This window comes from Oncorhynchus clarkii, chromosome 4 (genome assembly GCF_045791955.1).
Source record: "Oncorhynchus clarkii lewisi isolate Uvic-CL-2024 chromosome 4, UVic_Ocla_1.0, whole genome shotgun sequence".
NCBI classification, from domain to species: domain Eukaryota; kingdom Metazoa; phylum Chordata; class Actinopteri; order Salmoniformes; family Salmonidae; genus Oncorhynchus; species Oncorhynchus clarkii.
The window spans coordinates 66,555,786-66,575,109 of NC_092150.1; positions in this window are offsets into that span (position 1 = coordinate 66,555,786).

Consider the following 19,324-nt stretch of genomic DNA (forward strand, 5'->3'; position numbering starts at 1 on the left):
ATCTTCAATAATGTTTCAACCAGAGAATTCCTTTGTCTGTAGAAAAGCAATGGAACGCGAGCTACCTCTCACGTGAACGAGCTTCGCTAGCTTGTGGCACTCTGCCAGACCACTGGCTCAAAGAGCCCTTATGAGCCCCTCCTTTACAGTAGAAGCCTGAAACAAGTTTCTAAAGACTGTTGACTTCTAGTGGAAGCCTTAGGAAGTGCAATTTGACCCCATAGACACTGTATATTCAATAGGCCAAGCGTTGAAAAACTACAAACCTCAGATTTCCCACTTCCTGGTTGGATTTTTCTCAAGTTTTTGCCTGCCATATGAGTTCTGGTATACTCACAGACATCATTTAAACAGTTTTAGAAACATCATAATGTCTTCTATCCAAACCTACTAATAATATGCATATATTAGCAACTGGGACTGAGTAGCAGGCAGTTTACTCTGGGCACGCTTTTCATCCAAACGTGAAAATGCTGCCCCCTATCCCAAACAGGATAACTTAGTAAGGGTATGGGGTAAATAGAGCATAAGGGCACATTTCTAACACTTGTACAAAACATTTAATATAGGCTCAGACCCTGGGGTAACCTCATATCCCAGCGATAATACCTTACATGACACTTTGGAGGAAAACACTTCAATTGTGGCCTTGGGCGATGTGGGGGGGGGGGGGGGGGGGGGGGGCAACTGAGAAAGGCATTTTTCAAAATACTATAAAAATAAAACTGACAAAATGTAATCATTTGTATGGGGTACATTGACTACATTGGCTCAACTTTTGCGTCTGGCCAAATGGCACAATTTACCCAAAAGAAACCATGTGGATTATATTGTACTAGCCCTCACAGTTACAAGGATTCATATGTACATTTAGGACCTCATATTGTAGCTTATAGAGACCCCAACTGATGTATAAAACATTCTTAAAACTATCTAATTTGGTTTACATACAAGCATCATGAAACCTATAACACAATACATTATTTTTACTTTGTGAAAATCTATTTTTTGGGCCTAACCTGCTTATCACTTTTTCCATGTGGCTTCCTCCTTCACAGACTCCATGAAATGATGACCTCTTCCTAAATATTTGGTCACATGATTAATCTTGAGTATGGTTTCCTAGAAATTAGGGAGCGGGATGAATTGCTTCCTCTTCTGTTTCTGGATTTACCAAATACTCACCTCCATACCACCACAATGTTGGCATACTGTACAACACATCAAAATAGAGAAGAGTTCAAAGTACCATACAATTATTGTTAATGGAGATTTGTACATTTATGCAAAAAGGGTTCAGTTCCACATAAATAGTTCAAGAGCAGTTCAAAACCAATGGCCAACAGGGATTTTTGCCACTTTTACTTTCTTGCTATAGTGGAAACTTGGATAGAAAACCCAGCGCTGTTACTGACTCCCTTTGAAGAGCCATCCATGGCCAGGCTGAGAGTGTGCTGACTCTGCTCAAGCTCAAATACATCTCATTAGAATTAAATGGCAATGCTCCTTTATGTAGTGAGACAATTCCAATAGTCAGACAACTCCACCTAGCTGACAATATTTGTAAGTGCATAATTTTTTTTTTCTCCAGGTGTTACTGTTTCACATGCCATATGATTTTTAAAGACCTGTTAGAAATCATGTGATTCTGGTTTGCCAGTGTTTGGTTTCAAGTCTTACAGTTGCTGCTTTAGGTGAGACTGGTGTAAGCTGACCTAACTCTGACCATTATGGCAATAAATGTTTTTTTGAGGGGTTCAGTGTTTTTTGTTAGTGGAGTGTCCCTTTAATATCTATAACAAATAATCAGTGATTAGTCCAACATAGAGATCAGTACGGCGATTCAGCCAGGATTATACACTATTCACATTTAGTTTATACTAAAATTATTTTCCTTTTTAAGGATCTAATGCGCTCCTTTCCTTTCCAACACCCACACACTACCCTGTCTCCTATGTAATGTGAACAGATGATTATAGAACAACAAATGGTGTAGTTAGACTTGAAATGTGCTCATGTGCCTCTCTATCTGTCTACTTGAAGCTACCAGGCCCTTCATGTTGAAGGATTCAGACTAATGGAGTTCCCAAAGCCAGTGCCACTTCTTCTTGCAACAATCAGACGAAGCACTAGGGGAGAGACCACATTCTAATGTGTCTCAGTGGCCATATCTACAGGGGCCTCACCACATCCTGCTTCTCATGGTCCACTGTGGGGTTTGGAAGCCATGCAGGGAGAGAAATCAAATGTGATTACTACTGATTATCTCCTCTGGAAAGCACTGGTTGGAGAGAAAAGAGGAGTGGAATTGCCAGTAAATGTTTTTTTGTTTAATAAAGTCATTTTTGAGTAAAAACACACTTTTTAACTCGTCCTGTTGGATGTATTTGAAAGCAGATAGCTCAGAATATATGTACAGTGCCTTGCGAAAGTATTCGGCCCCCTTGAACTTTGCGACCTTTTGCCACATTTCAGGCTTCAAACATAAAGATATAAAACTGTATTTTTTTGTGAAGAATCAACAACAAGTGGGACACAATCATGAAGTGGAACGACATTTATTGGATATTTCAAACTTTTTTAACAAATCAAAAATTGGGCGTGCAAAATTATTCAGCCCCCTTAAGTTAATACTTTGTAGCGCCACCTTTTGCTGCGATTACAGCTGTAAGTCGCTTGGGGTATGTCTCTATCAGTTTTGCACATCGAGAGACTGACATTTTTTCCCATTCCTCCTTGCAAAACAGCTCGAGCTCAGTGAGGTTGGATGGAGAGCATTTGTGAACAGCAGTTTTCAGTTCTTTCCACAGATTCTCGATTGGATTCAGGTCTGGACTTTGACTTGGCCATTCTAACACCTGGATATGTTTATTTTTTAACCATTCCATTGTAGATTTTGCTTTATGTTTTGGATCATTGTCTTGTTGGAAGACAAATCTCCGTCCCAGTCTCAGGTCTTTTGCAGACTCCATCAGGTTTTCTTCCAGAATGGTCCTGTATTTGGCTCCATCCATCTTCCCATCAATTTTAACCATCTTCCCTGTCCCTGCTGAAGAAAAGCAGGCCCAAACCATGATGCTGCCACCATCATGTTTGACAGTGGGGATGGTGTGTTCAGCTGTGTTGCTTTTACGCCAAACATAACGTTTTGCATTGTTGCCAAAAAGTTCAATTTTGGTTTCATCTGACCAGAGCACCTTCTTCCACATGTTTGGTGTGTCTCCCAGGTGGCTTGTGGCAAACTTTAAACAACACTTTTTATGGATATCTTTAAGAAATGGCTCTCTTCTTGCCACTCTTCCATAAAGGCCAGATTTGTACAATAAACGACTGATTGTTGTCCTATGGACAGAGTCTCCCACCTCAGCTGTAGATCTCTCAGCCTCTTGGCTGCATCTCTGATCAGTCTTCTCCTTGTATGAGCTGAAAGTTTAGAGGGACGGCCAGGTCTTGGTAGATTTGCAGTGGTCTGATACTCCTTCCATTTCAATATTATCGCTTGCACAGTGCTCCTTGGGATGTTTAAAGCTTGGGAAATCTTTTTGTATCCAAATCCGGCTTTAAACTTCTTCACAACAGTATCTCGGACCTGCCTGGTGTGTTCCTTGTTCTTCATGATGCTCTCTGCGCTTTTAACGGACCTCTGAGACTATCACAGTGCAGGTGCATTTATACGGAGACTTGATTACACACAGGTGGATTGTATTTATCATCATTAGTCATTTAGGTCAACATTGGATCATTCAGAGATCCTCACTGAACTTCTGGAGAGAGTTTGCTGCACTGAAAGTAAAGGGGCTGAATAATTTTGCACGCCCAATTTTTCAGTTTTTGTTTTGTTAAAAAAGTTTGAAATATCCAATAAATGTCGTTCCACTTCATGATTGTGCTCCACTTGTTGTTGATTCTTCACAAAAAAAATACAGTTTTATATCTTTATGTTTGAAGCCTGAAATGTGGCAAAAGGTCGCAAAGTTCAAGGGGGGCGAATACTTTCGCAAGGCACTGTACATGTAGGTAGAGTTATAAAAGTGACTAGGCATAGATAATAACAGAGAGTAGCAGCAGCGTAGAAGGGGGGGGGGGGCAATGCAAGTAGTCTGGGTAGCCATTTGATTAGCTGTTCAGGAGTCTAATGACTTGGGGGTAGAAGCTGTTTAGAAGTCTCTTGGACCTAGACTTGGCACTCCGATACTGCTTGCCGTGCGGTAACAGAGAGAACAGTCTCTGATTAGGGCTGACACCGCCTAGTATAGAGTTCCTAAAAGGCAGGAAGCATGGCCCTGGTGATGGGCCATAAAGCACTACCCTCTGTAGTGCCTTGCTGTTGGAGGCCGAGCAGTTGCCATACCAGGCAGGATGCTCTCGAAGGTGCAGCTGTAAAACATTTTGAGGATCTGAGGACCAGTGCCAAGTCTTTTCAGTCTCCTGTGACATTTATTGGATATTTCAAACTTTTTTAACAAAACAAAAACTGAAACCTATCCCCCATAGGTTTTGCCGTGCCCTCTTCACAACTGTCTTGGTGTGCTTGGACCATGTTTGTTTGTTGGTGATGTGGACGTCAAGGAACTTGAAGCTCTCAACCTGCTCCACTATAGCCCTGTCGATGAGAATGGGGGCGTGCTTGGTTCTCCTTTTCCTGTAGTCCACAATCATCTCCTTTGTCTTGATCATGTTGAGGGAGAGGTTGTTGTCCTTGCACCACACAGTCAGGTCTCTGACCTCCTCCCTATAGGCTTTGTCATCGTTGTCGGTGATCAGTTGATGATGATGGTGTTGGAGTCGTGCCTGGCCGTGCAGTCATGAGTGAACAGGGAGTACAGGAAGGGACTGAGCACACACCCCTGAGGGGCCCGCGTGTTGAGGATCAGACATCATGTGTCGGATGTGTTGTTACCTACCCTTACCACCTGGGGGCTGCCCGTCAGGAATTCCAGGATCCAGTTGCAGAGGGAGGTGTTTAGTCCCAGGGTTCTTAGCTTAGTGATGAACTTTGAGGGGACGATGGTGTTGAACGCTGAGCTGTAGTCAATGAATAGCATTCTCACATAGGTGTTCCTTTTGTCCAGGTGGGAAAGGGAAGATTACAGTTCAATAGAGATTGTGTCACCTGTGGATCTTTTGGGACGGTATGCTAATTGAGTGGGTCTAGGGCTTCTAGGATATTGGTGTTGATGTGAGCCATGACCAGCTTTTCAAAGAACTTGGCTATAGACGTGAGAGCTAAGGGTCGGTAGTCATTTAGGCAGGTTACCTTGGTGTTCTTGAGCACAGGGACTATGGTGGTCTGCTTGAAACATGTTGGTATTATAGACTCGGTCAGGTACAGGTTGAAATGTCAGTGAAGACACTTGCCAAGTGGTCAGTGCATGCTCGGAGTACACGTCCTGGTAATTCATCTGGCTCCGCGGCCTTGTGAATGTTGACCTGTTTAAAGGTCTTACTAACATCGGTTACGGAGAGCGTGATCACACAGTAGTCCGGAACAGCTGGTTCTCTCATGTGTTGCTTGCCTCGAAGCGCGTATAGAAGTAATTTAGCTCGTTGGTAGGCTTGTGTCAATGGGCAGCTTGTGGATGTGCTTCCCTTTGTAGTCTGTAATAGTTTGCAAACCCTGCCACATCCGACGAGCGTCAGACCCAGTGTTGTAGAATTCAATCTTAGTCCTGTATTGACGCTTTGCCTGTTTGATGGTTCGTCGGAGGGCATAGCGTGATTTCTTATAAGCGTCTATAGGTTAGAGTCCCGCTCCATGAAAGCTGCAGCACTAACCTATAGCTCAGTATGAATGTTGCCTGTAATTCATGGTTTCTGGTTGGGGTACGTACGGTCACTATGGGGACGACTTCATCGATGCACTTATTGATGAAGCCAGTGACTGATGTGGTGTACTCCTCAATGTCATCGGAAAAATCCTGAAACATATTCCAGTCTGTGCTAGACAAGGAGTCCTGTACCTTAGCATCGGTGTCATCTGACCACTTCCATATTGAGCTCGTCACTGGTACTTCCTGCTTTAGTTTTTGTTTGTAAGCAGGCATCGGGAAGATATAGTTATAGTCAGATTTGCCAAATGGAAGGCGAGGGAGAGCTTTGTACGTGTGTCTGTGTGTGGAGTAAAGCTGGTCTAGAGTTTTTTTCCTCTGGTTGCCCATATAACATTCTGCTAGAAAAGAGGTAAAACTGATTTAAGTTTCCCTGCATTAAAGGCCCCAGCCACTGGGAGCGCCGCCTCTGGATGAGCATTTGCTTATGGCCGTTTGCTTATGGCCGTATACAGCTCATTGAGTACGGTCCCAGTGCCATCATCGGTTTGTGGTGGTAAATAAACAGCTGCGAAAAATATAGATGAAAACTCTCTTGGTATATAGTGTGGTCTACAACTTATCATGAGATACTCTACCTCATATGAGGAAAATTCGAAGTTTTCCTTAATATTAGATTTCGTGCAACAGCTGTTATTGACAAATAGACACAGACCGCCACCCCTTGTCTTACCGGAGGCAGCTATTCTATCTTGCCGATGCACCGAAAAGCCGGCCAGCTGTATGTTATCCATGTCGTCGTTCAGCCACGACTCTGTGAAACATAAGATATTTACGTTTTTAATGTCCCGTTGGTAGGCTAGTCTTGATCGGAGCTCATACAGTTTTTTATCCAATGATTGCACGTTGGCTAATAGGACTGATGGTAGAGGTGGATTACCCACTCGCTGTCGGATCCTTACAAGGCACCCCGAGCTACGTCCCCGAAATCTCTGTCTCTTCTTTATGTGAATGACAGGGATTTGGGCCTTGTCCGGTGTCTGAATTAAATCCTTTGCGTCCGACTCCTTAAAGAAAAATCTTGGTCCAGTACGAGGTGAGTAATCTCTGTCTTGATATCCAGAGGCTCTTTTTGGTCACAAGAGACGGTGGCAGAAACATTATGTAGAAAATAAGTTACAAATAACTCAAAAAAACACACACAATAGCACAATTGGTTAGGAGCCTGTAAAACTGCAGCCACTCCTCCAGCACCACATCATGTGGCTGTCCATGGTACTGATTTCTGAACCAAACAAAGATACCAAAAATGATTTATTACAATCAATGTTGCTAAATGTCATGTGGCTATCCATGGGACTGATTTCTGTCTGTGCGTGTGTGTGTGTGCATAAGTAAAACATTTTTGGGGGACTGATCTACTTGTAGACTAGTTAAACGCCAATGTCGTCCTCCTCTCTTTTATGTTGGCAAAACGGTCTATGGCTCTGTACTCTTTTAGCTTTTGTTTTCATAAGCTACCTAGCTAAAATGTTTGCTAGCCTAACTTACTCACATAGGCAACAATGGACCACCTAAGTTAGCTAGCTAGTTAACGTGAATCTACTAGGTTACATACTGAACTTCGATCGTCACAGGCCAGTGGCACAATATATGAATTTATGGTTAGATCAGAATCACCGTCATTGACACAACCAAGGTGATCAGATAGGGTGCCTTTAACACTGACACTCTAGGGTCGCTCCCTCAGGAACTCTCGGATACACTGCACCAGGCCCAAGGTGACATTTAGGTCACAAAGCCGTTTTAGTAGCAGGTGTGGTTGCACTGTGTTAAAGGCTGGTGAGTAAGACCCTGAAATATGTGTTGGCTTTGTGAAGATGGGTGTAGACTTTGTCCAGGAGAGTCAGTGAGGCATCTTCTACACCCCGGTTTGCCGATAAGCAAACTGAAGAGGGTCCATTTGCACAGTTAGTTATTTGATAACTAGTCTTTCCTTGCCCTTGCTGAGTAGTGCGGTCAGGGCAATGGGTCTAAAATCATTGAGAGATTTGGTATATGTTATCTTAGGTACAGGAATTATAGTAGACACCTTCCAGGCCTCCGGGACAAAGCTTGTGTTCAGAAACAGCTGGAACAGTCAGATGGAAACAAGCGCATTCCTTCAGGACCTTCCCCTTTAGGCCGTCTGGTCCAGGAGATTTGCGTGGGTTGACCCCTCGGAACACAGAAGTGACATCCCTCTCCTCTATTGTCACATTGCCTGAAAGATAGTGTGGCACTCCTCACTGATGTCACATTTGTCAAATCTGCTTGAAACAATTTATTATAATGTTGGCTGCAAGGACGTTTGTTTGATCAAATCTGGAGTAAAATATGTTCAGTTCTTTTGCAAAATTGAGGGGGTCTTCACATTGAATGCTTGGTTTCTGTGCCCTGGCCATCATCGAATTCAGTCCTCTCCAAGCCTCTCTTGCATTTCCAGCACTGAATTTGATCCTTGTTTTTGAAGTAAATTTTAGCTGTTCTTATTTTGCATCTTTTTCTTTTTTTAAATGTATACTTAGGGATTTGGGCCTTTTATCTACTTCCCCAAGTGTCATATCAACTCATGGATACCATTTTTATGTCTCTACATCCAGTATGAAGGAAGTTAGAGGTACACTACATGGACAAAAGTATGTGGACACCTGCTTGTCAAACATCTCATTCCAAAATCATGGGCATTAATATGGAGTTTGTCCCCCCTTTGCAGCAATAACAGCCTCACTCTTCTGGGAAGGCTTTCCACTAGATGTTGGAACATTGCTGCAGGGACTTGCTTCAATTATGCCACAAGAACGTTAGTGAGGTCGGTCACTGATGTTGGGTGATTAGGCCTGGCTCGCAGTCGGCTTTCCAATTCATCCCAAAGGTGTTAGATGGGGTTGAGATCAGGGCTCTGTGCAGGCCAGTCAAGTTCTTCCACACCGATCTCAACAAACAATTTCGGTATTGACCTCGCTTTGTGCACGTGGGCATTGTCATGTTGAAACAGGATAGGGCCTTCCCCAAATTGTTGCCGTAAAGGTGGAAGCACAGAATCATCTACAATATCATTGTTAGCTGTAGCGTTAAGATTTCCCTTCACTGGAACTAAGGGGCTAGCCCAAACCCTGAAAAACAGCCCCAGACCATTATTCCTCCTCCACCAAATTTTACAATAGGCACTATGCACTATGCAGGTAGCATTCTCCTGGCATCCACCAAACCCAGATTAATCTGTAGGACTGCCAAATTGTGAAGAGTGATTCATCACTCTAGGGAATGCGTTTCCACTGCTTTAGAGTCCAATGGCGGCGAGCTTTACACCACACCAGCTGACGCTTGGCATTGCGCATGGAGATCTTAGGCTTGTGTGCGGCTGCTCGGCCATGGAAACCTATTTCATGAAGCTCCTGACAAACAGTTATTGTGCTGACGTTGCTTCCAGAGGCCGTTTGGAACTCGGTAGTGAGTGTTGCAACTGAGGACAGACGATTTTTACTCGCTACATGTTTCAGCACTTGGCGATCCCGTTCTGTGTGCTTGTGTGGCCTACCACTTCACAGTTTGGTTTGTGGACGAAGAGGAGGAAATCTGCCGTTACAGCATGGCTGTGTGCTCGATTTTATGCACCTGTCAACAAAGAGTGTGGCTGAAATAGCTGAATCCACTCATTTGAAGAGGTGTCCACATATGACACTTTGGCACATATGCATTCTCCACATTGCCATAGCACATATCCGTGGTCATATCTAGTCTGGTTGAGCACTCTTAGCAAGTTAGGTGACTGTCACACAAACACATCTTTGAATGTCAGCTGAAGAGGCTTGCCATTACTCATAAGTTATAACCATTAGAACACTTCTGTTTTGATTTACTGAACTCTAACATGATCAATCTTGTTAGCTACACATTTAAAAAAAACATTACTTTTAAACGATTCATAGATATGAAAAGCATTGGTTTAGCAATGGCATATTTACACTTTCTTTTTCAGGATCAACAAAACAACAAAGACCTTGTGTGTATACTGAAACAAAGAATCCACTGTCTGTAATGATTTGCTTGCCTGGCGTCTGCACAGCAGAATGCTCTGCGGTGTCATGGGATTAACCTATTTGAACCTATGCACAACAGATTTTTGTCCAGATGTTTTCTGGATAGATAGTAAACTTACCACATCCACCGTTTATGAATGGGGTACAATAACAGTACTAAGCATATGTTAAGCAAAGGATCGGTGATGTTGTTTCTTTGTAGAATCATGCAATTACGCAACCAGAAAAACACACGTTTCTCAATTGCTACTTAAAATGTTTTACAACTTTTCGGACTATATTTAGAGGTTTGGATTCATGGAGAGCACTTGGGAGTTCTTGGACGATTGCTTTGAAGCTAAATTGTATCATTCACCAAAAATGTACAGAAATACTCGTATTTGGTCATTCGGGTGATCATTTAGGATACTTTTCCTTAATGAATACAATTAAAAAATCACTAATTGCCGTCGTTGGTTTGGCTTTGGAATATCAATTAAGTCAAAATGTCAATTAAGCCGTTTAACATTTCCATGAGCATTCGCCCATAGAGTTCATGTAAGAATGTACAGTACCAGTCAAAGGTTTAGACACATCTACTCATTCAAGGGGTTTTCTTTATTTTGACTATTTCCTACATTGTAGAATAACAGTGAAGACATCAAAACTATGAAATAACAAGTAGTTAAACAGATCAAAACATTTGAGATTCTTCAAAGTAGCCACCCTTTGCCTTGATGACAGCTTTGCACACTCTTGGCATTCTCTCAACCAGCTTCATGTCACCTGCAATGCATTGAAATTAACAGGTGTGCCTTATTAAAAGTTTATTTGTGGAATTTCTTCCTTAATGCTTTTGAGCCAATCAGTTTTGTTGTGACAAGGTAGGGATGGTATACAGAAGATAGCCCTATTTGGTAAAAGTCCATATTATGGCAAGAACTGCTCAAATAAGCAAAGCAGTCCATCATTACTTTAAGACATGAAGCTCAGTCAATATGGAACATTTCAAGAACTTTCAAAGTGTCTTCGTAAAAACCATCAAGCGCTATTATGAAACTGGCTCTCTTGAGGACCGCCACAGGAAAGGAAGACCCAGAGTTACCTGTGCTGCAGAGGATAAGTTCATTAGAGTTATCTGCACCTCAGATTGCAGCCCAAATAAAAGCTTCACAAGAGTTCAAGTAACAGACACATCTCAACATCAAATGTTCGGAGGAGACTTCATGAATCAGGCTTTCATGGTCGAATTGCTGCAAAGAAAGCTTTACTAAAGGACACCAATAAGAAGAAGAGACTTGCTTGTGCCAAGAAACACATCAATGGACATTAGACCGGTGGAAATCTGTCCTTTGGTCTGATGAGTCCAAATTTGAGATTTTTGGTTCTAACCGCTGTGTCTTTGTGAGACAGAGTAGGTGAACGGATCATTTCTGCATGTGTGGTTCCCACCGTGAAGCATGGAGGAGGAGGTGTGATGGTGTGCGAGTGCTTTGCTGCTTACACTGTCTATGATTTATTCAGAATTCAAGGCACACTTAACCAGCATGGTCAATAAGCCATCCCATCTGGTTTGAACTTAGTGGGACTATCATTTGTTTTCAACAGGACAATGACCCAAAACACACCTCCAGGCTGTGTAAGGGCTATTAAATAGCCATTCCTTTTGACCAAGAAGGAGAGTGATGGAGTGCTGCATCAGATGACCTGGCCTCCACAATCACCCGACCTCAACCCAATTGAGATGGTTTGGGATGAGTTGGACCGCAGTGTGAAGGAAAAGCAGCCAACAAGTGCTCAGCATATGTGGGAACTCCTTCAAGACTGTTGGAAAAGCATTCCCCTCATGATTGAGAGAATGCCAAGAGTGTGAAAAGTTGTCATCAAGCAAAGGGTGGCTACTTTGAAGAATCTCAAATATAAAATGTATTTTGATTTGTTTAACACTTTTTTGGTTACTACATGATTCCATATGTAAAATCCTTGAATGAGCAGCTGTCCAACCCTTTGACTGGTACTGTACATCAAAATGATATTGTGCATAAAACAATGTTTTTATTTCACCCAGTTTCACTGATGTGTCAGAATAAGCAAATGGTTTTAAATGTTGTGTTATTGCTAATAATCGTAGCGCCATTCCTCATTCACAATGTATTGCACCCTCTCATTCTTGTTTTATCCAGTTCTCTCATTGAGATCAGATCATTGTTTGGAGGTGGCCTCAGTCAGTATGCTGACGGTCTACAGTTTGCAACAGTGTGACATTTTAAAACGCCAGAAACGTGGAGCGGATGACGACAACGTGGCTCTAAGAATAACAAACAAACAGACGCGGGCCAAGTCCACCCTGTACCCCAGCCCAAACACACGTCAATGACATGAGACCTACCATGTCTTTTTCCCTTTCTCTCTAACACCCCCCTCCCTCCTCCTTCGCTCGCTGGAAATACTTCGGCCAAAAGTGGCCTGAGGAACAGATTTTTCAACCATATGTCCTCTCTGTCTCACTGAGCTCCATCTTTCCCGCTGCTTCATCTCTTGCCTGCACCCCCCTCCTCCTCCTCCATCCATACCGCCATTCCTCCCACCTCTCCCTCTCCTCCTTTCCCTCCATCCCGCTCTGGGCAGCTCATATTACTTGCCCATCTATGTGTTGACACTGTTGTTTCCTGTGTGTTATGTCTATCTCCAGAGATGTGGGGTGTTCTGGCCACCTCTCTTGAGGTTAACCGCTGGTCTGATCTCCCCTCCCTCCTTTCTGACCCAACTGACAGAGCTCCAGGAACCCCATCCCGTAATACTGTAGCAGACTACAAGAGTAGAAGATAAGGTCTTGCAAAGGCGGTTAAGAGCGTTGGGCCAGTAACCGAAAGGTCGCTGGTTCGAATCTCCAAGCCATCTAGGTTTTAAAAAAAAATGTCAATGTGCCCTTGAGCAAAGCACTTAACCCTAATTGCTCCTGTAAGTTTCCCTGAATAAGAATGTCTGCTAAATGCACGTTTTTCTGCAACACCCTTTTCACTTTTAAACACAATTTTCCAAATAAACACCCCCAGCATGGACCTGTCACAGGAGAGAAGGAAAGGTTTTACTACCCAGATTTCCTCAGAGCCGTGTCATTAATGTGTGACCTGGAGCGGTGGCTGTGGGGGAGAGAGACACAGACAGCATGGTGATGGTGTGGTGCTGATGACTGATTTATAGGGCTGGATTAATGGAGAGAGGGTCATCCCGGCGTGGAGCAGACACAGCCCTGTCCTCCACAACCTCCCTCCATCTGATGGAAAAGTAACCTCTCAGTATGTTCAGCATGCCCTTGCCCTTTCTCATGCCCATCACGGCAGAATTGATGTTGTTCTTTCCCCCAATGTTTCCAAATAAATCTTCCTAATGGTGGCAGCTGTAATCACAATTTAAAGGGCCTGACTCAAACTCAAGGCATTCTAGGCCATCTTGTTGTCCTTAAATATCTTTTGCATGTGCTTAGTCAGTGCGGTGAGTTATGGTGAAAAGCCAGCCTGGCAAAGTACTAGCCAAGGAGTCTTCCCAGGCCCAAGAGGGGGAGGGGGGGGGGGGTGTAACTATCAGAGACAGAGAGAGAGAACGTCATCTGGCGTGACTGGAGGATATCAGGGTATGGAGAGGATGAGCACAAACTCAACATTACAAGCCTGTGCCCAAGGGAGAGGCCATCACTCCAAACCCATCATTACGCTGTACTACCATTTCCTAATTACAGAGTAATTAACTCATTACCGCACAGCATTTTCTCTAGAACCGGGTCCCACAATACCGAGTGGGACCAAAAACCATCTCTCCTTCTCCCAAAGAACCATTAAATATCTCCATCCCATACCCAAATGAACCTAAAATATTCACATTATGGAAGTTGGAATCTACGTATATACCTTGCTCTCAGGGAGCATTTTTTTTCGAGGAGTGATCGTCAACGGCTGTGTGTGGTCGAGGTGCTGGAACACGTGACGAAACACACAGTTGGTAGGTACGAAATGAATCATCCACCGGTAGGTACGAAATTAATAATCTGTGAGGGTTTGTATAAGGTTTGAATAATGTTGAGATACAGAGGAACATACAGCATCCTATATACAGAGGAACATTCAGCATCCTATTTACAGAAGAACATACAGCATCCTATATACAGAGGAACATACAGCATCCTATATACAGAAGAACATACAGCATCCTATATACAGCGGAACATACAGTATCCTACATAGAGAGGAACATACAGCATCCTATTTACAGAGGAACATACAGCATACTATTTACAGAGGAACATACAGCATCCTATATACAGAGGAACATTGTTCCTGAACTGTAATGTATGACATAATTGCTATTATTTTATTTAACTAGGCAAGTCAGTTAAGAACAAATTCTTATTTACAATGACGGCCTACCAAAAGGCAAAGACCCCCTGCGTGGACTGAGGCTGGGATAAAAAATAGATAAATAACATAAATATAGGGCAAAACACACATCACGACAAGAGAGACAACACTACATAAAGAGAGACCTAAGACAACAACATAACAAGGCAGCAACACATGACAACACAGCATGGTAGCAACACAACATGACAACAACATGGTAACAACACAACATGGTAGCAGCACTAAACATGGTACAAATGTTATTGAGCACAGACAACAGCACAAAGGGCAAGAAGGTAGAGACAACAATACATCACGCAAAGTAGCCACACCTGTCAGTAATAGTGTCCATGATTGAGTCTTTGAATGAAGATATTTAGATAAAACTCTCCTGTTTGAGTGTTTGTTTCAGCTCGTTCCAAGTCGCTAGCTACAGCGAACTGAAAAGATGAGGAGCGACCCAGGCATGTGTGTGCTTTGGGGACCTTTAACAGAATGTGACTGGCAGAACGGGTGTTGTATGTGGAGGGCTGCAGTAGATATCTCAGATAGGGGGAAGTGAGGCCTAAGATAGGGGGGAGTGAGGCCTTTTATAAATAAGCAACCAGTGGGTCTTGCGACGGATATACAGAGGTGACCAGTTTACAGAGAGGTATAGAGTGCAGTGATGAGTCCTATAAGGAGCATTGGTGGCAAATCTAATGGCCGAATGGTAAAGAACATCTAGCCGCTCGAGAGCACCCTTACCGGCTGATCTATAAATGATGTCTACGTAATCTAGCATGGGTAGGATGGTCATCTGAATCAGGGTTAGTTTGGCCACTGGGGTGAAAGTGGAGTGATTACGATAGAGGAGACCAAGTCTAGATTTAACTTTAGAAGAACACCATCCCAACCATGAAGCACGGGGGTGGCAGCATCATGTTGTGGGGGTGCTTTACTGCAGGAGGGACTGGTGCACTTCACAAAACCGATGGCATCATATGAGGAAGGAAAATTCTGTGGATATATTTAAGCAACATCTCAAGACATCAGTTAAAACTTGGTCGCAAATGGGTCTTCCAAATGGACAATGACCCCAATCATACTTCCAAAATTGTGGCAAAATGGCTTGAGGACAACAAAGTCATGGTATTGGTGTGGCCATCACAAAGCCCTGACCTCAATCCTGTAGAAAATGTGTGGGCAGAACTGAAAATGCGTGAGCGAGCAAGGAGGCCTACAAACCTGACTCAGTTACACCAGGAATGTGCCAAAATTCACCCAACTTATTTTGGGAAGCTTGTGGAAGGCTACCTGAAACATTTGACCCAAGTTAAACAATTAATAGGCAATATTACCAAATACTAATTGAGTGTATATAAACCTCTGACCCACTGGGAATGTGATGAAAGAAATAAAAGCTGAAATAAATCATTATCTCTACTATTATTCTGACTTTTCACATTCTTAAAATAAAGTGGTGATCCTAACTGAACTAAGACAGGGATTTTTTACTAGGATTAAATGTCAGGAATTGTGAAAAACTGAGTTTAAGTGTATTTGGCTAAGGTGTATGAAACCTGAAGGTACTTCCGACTTCAACTGTAAATGGATGAGAGAGCTTCCTACTGCCTAAGCTATGTTGTTGATGTAAATTGAGAAGAGCGTGGGGCCTAGGGTTGAGACTTGGGGTACTCCCTTGGTGACAGGCACTGGCTGAGACAGCATATTTTCTGACTTTATACACTGCACTCATTGAGAGGAACACCAATATTCCTTAGCTGGCCCAGATAAATGGAATGGACTACTGTATCAAAAGCTTTGGCCAAGTCAATAAAAATAGCAGCACAACATTGCTTAGAGGTTGCAGTGACACATCCATAACCTGAGCGGAAACTAGATTGCATACCAGAGACAATACTATAAACATCAAGATAGCCAGTCAGTTGATTATTGACATATACAGAGGAACATACAGCATCCTATTTACAGAGGAACATGCAGCATCCTATTTACAGAGGATCACAGAGCATCATATTTACAGAGGAACATACAGCATCATAGATATCATCCTAACCAACTTGCCCTCTAAATACACCTCTGCTGTTTTCAACCAAGATCTCAGCGATCACTGCCTCATTGCCTGCATCCGTAATGGGTCAGCGGTCAAGCGACCTCCATTCATCACTGTCAAAGGCTTCCTGAAACACTCCAGCGAGCAGGCCCAAGCGAATCGACCTGGCCGGGGTATCCTGGAAGGATATTGACCTCATCCCGTCAGTAGAGGATGCCTGTTTTTTTTTTGCCTTCCTCACCATCTCAAATAAGCATGCCCCATTCAAGAAATTTAGAACCACAAACAGATATAGCCCTTGGTTCTCTCCAGACCTGACTGCCCTTAACCAACACAAAAACATCCTATGGCGTTCTGCATTAGCATCAAACAGCCCCATGATATGCAACTTTTCAGGGAAGTTAGAAACCAATATACACATGCAGTTAGAAAAGCCAAGGCTAGCTTTTTCAAGCAGAAATTTGCTTCTTGCAACACTAACTCAAAAAAGTTCTGTGACACTCCATGGAGAATAAGAACACCTCCTCCCAGCTGCCCACTGCACTGAGGATAGGAAACATTGTCACCACCGATAAATCCACTATAATTGAGAATTTCAATAAGTATTTTTCTACGGCTGGCCATGCTTTCCTTCTGTGGACACTGTGTTAACAACCCTCCAGACGAGTTCAATGCCATACAACTCTCCTTCCGTGGCCTCCAATTGCTCTTAAATACAAGTAAAAATAAATGCATGCTCTTCAACCGATCGCTGCCTGCACCTGCCCGCCACCTCCCTCACTAGCTTTGAGCACCAGCTATCAGAGCAGCTCACATATTACTGCACCTGTACATAGTCCATCTATAATTTAGCCCAAACAACTACCTCTTCCCCTACTGTATTTATTTATTTAGCTCCTTTGCACCCCATTATTTTTATTTCTACTTTGCACATTCTTCCACTGCAAATCTACCATTCCAGTGTTTTACTTGCTATATTGTATTTACTTCACCACCATGGCCTAGTTATTGCCTTTACCTCCCTTATCTCACCTCATTTGCTCACATTGTATATAGACTTATTTTTCTATTGTATTATTCACTGTATGTTTGTTTTACTCCATGTGTAACTCTGTGTCGTTGTATGTGTCGAACTGCTTTGCTTTATCTTGGCCAGGTCGCAATTGTAAATGAGAACTTGCCTACCTGGTTATATAAAGGTGAAAAAAATATGTTACAAATTTAAAACATATTTATCCTATATAGGAAACATTGGGTAGCTGATATGGACCATATAAATTAGCCAGGATCTGAGGAAGTACATGTAGAACCAAAGATATGATCTATCTGCAGTAATCATACGCAGGGGACCACATTTTTAGGAAACAGAAGCCGGCAAACGTGGTGTAACCATGTCTCCATGAAATACATTTCATGTTCAAATCTTTTTTAGGACATGTTGCAGATTTTACAATAATTCCCCCAAAACTGCTCTCTTAGTCTACATATATTGATTGCTTATCAATTTCGTTGGGCTCTCAAATCACCACCAATGTGAGATTACAGTAAACAATAACATTAGTCTGACTCTGAGACTGTTGTTATCTGCTTCACATCTGGTTCTGTTTATGAGTTCCCATGCCGACCATATGTGGCTCCAGTCCCCAAGCTAGCTTGCCTGGATCTCGGGGCCAGAGAGAGAGTGAACTTCATCCATCCGGCAGGCAGCCAAACCCAGCCTGGACAATAAAAACACCTCCCTATTTTGTAGAAAGAGAGTTTATCCCAACCAGAGTCCGACTGAATTAATACTGTACATATAATAGGACTGCTCATGTAAGTACAGTGGCTGTTATCTTATCAGGGACATGGGAGGGATTTTTCTCTTGAGACATTGTCTTGCCTTGGGCTGTTTTGAACAGCAACATTAAGGATGCATTGTTTAAATGTGTAATTAAACTGCAGTCATTTTGGGGGATTATAATCTAGTTAGGAGTGATGCAAAAATTATTTAAAACGCTTGACGAAGTCTCATGAAATGAAAATCATAAAGTGTAAAGTAAGTGGATAAAACTAAATACATGAGAGGTGCCGACTAATGCAGAACAGTCATCCGTCTACATGCATACAGTTCACATTTCAACAGGCTTTCAACACAGCTGTACTACTATGTTTTACCTACAGGTGGCAGTATATCTCTATGACATGTCTACAACGAATGTTCTTGAAGCAGTTTAGCCTAGAGTCGTAGTATATTTAATTCAACTGCTTATAATACTAGGTAAGTTTCATATTCACAAATGCAAATGGTCGAATTCAAAACCTAGCTTTTTTCACTTTATTAATGAATTTAAACAACATGGCACTACTTTAACTAAAATGAAGGGGGAAAAAGGCAATTAGAACTTGTTGTATTATTAATTAATATGATCTCTTTGTTTTGGATTCCTGGCAATTTAAATAATTTGTATGTATGCTTGTTTGCATGTGACTGTTACTCTTTTGTTTGCGGATATTTGTTAATAAAAAATAAAAATAAAAAATGAAAATGACTGCTCGACTCAAAAAAAATTCAAAAAAAATACAAAAATAAAAGCATCTACATTCATATATTATATTCTAGGTCAGTGCTGACTTTTACTTAGGGTACAGTCTACCCAGCCTTTATGTAGGACATATGGGTTGTTGTGTGCACTACACCGCTTTATGCTTACTGTGTATTTCATTGACATTTACAGAATACAATTTTCTGGTAAACACAAATTTTGGTTCATATTCAAATGTTCCTGGCACACACCTTCCTCTATATAATTTTTGTCAAGCCATCATGCATAGGTAGAGTACATTTGAATTATTGAACCTTTATTTAACTAGGCAAGCCAGTTAAGAACAAATTCTAATTTACAATGACGGCCTAGGAACAGTGGGTTAACTGCCTTGTTCAGGGGCAGAACAGCAGATTTTTACCTTGTCAGCTCAGGGATTCAATCTAGCAACCTTTCAGTTACTGGTCCAACAGTAGGCTACCTGCTGCCCCAAATTTTAAGTAAAAATCATTTACAT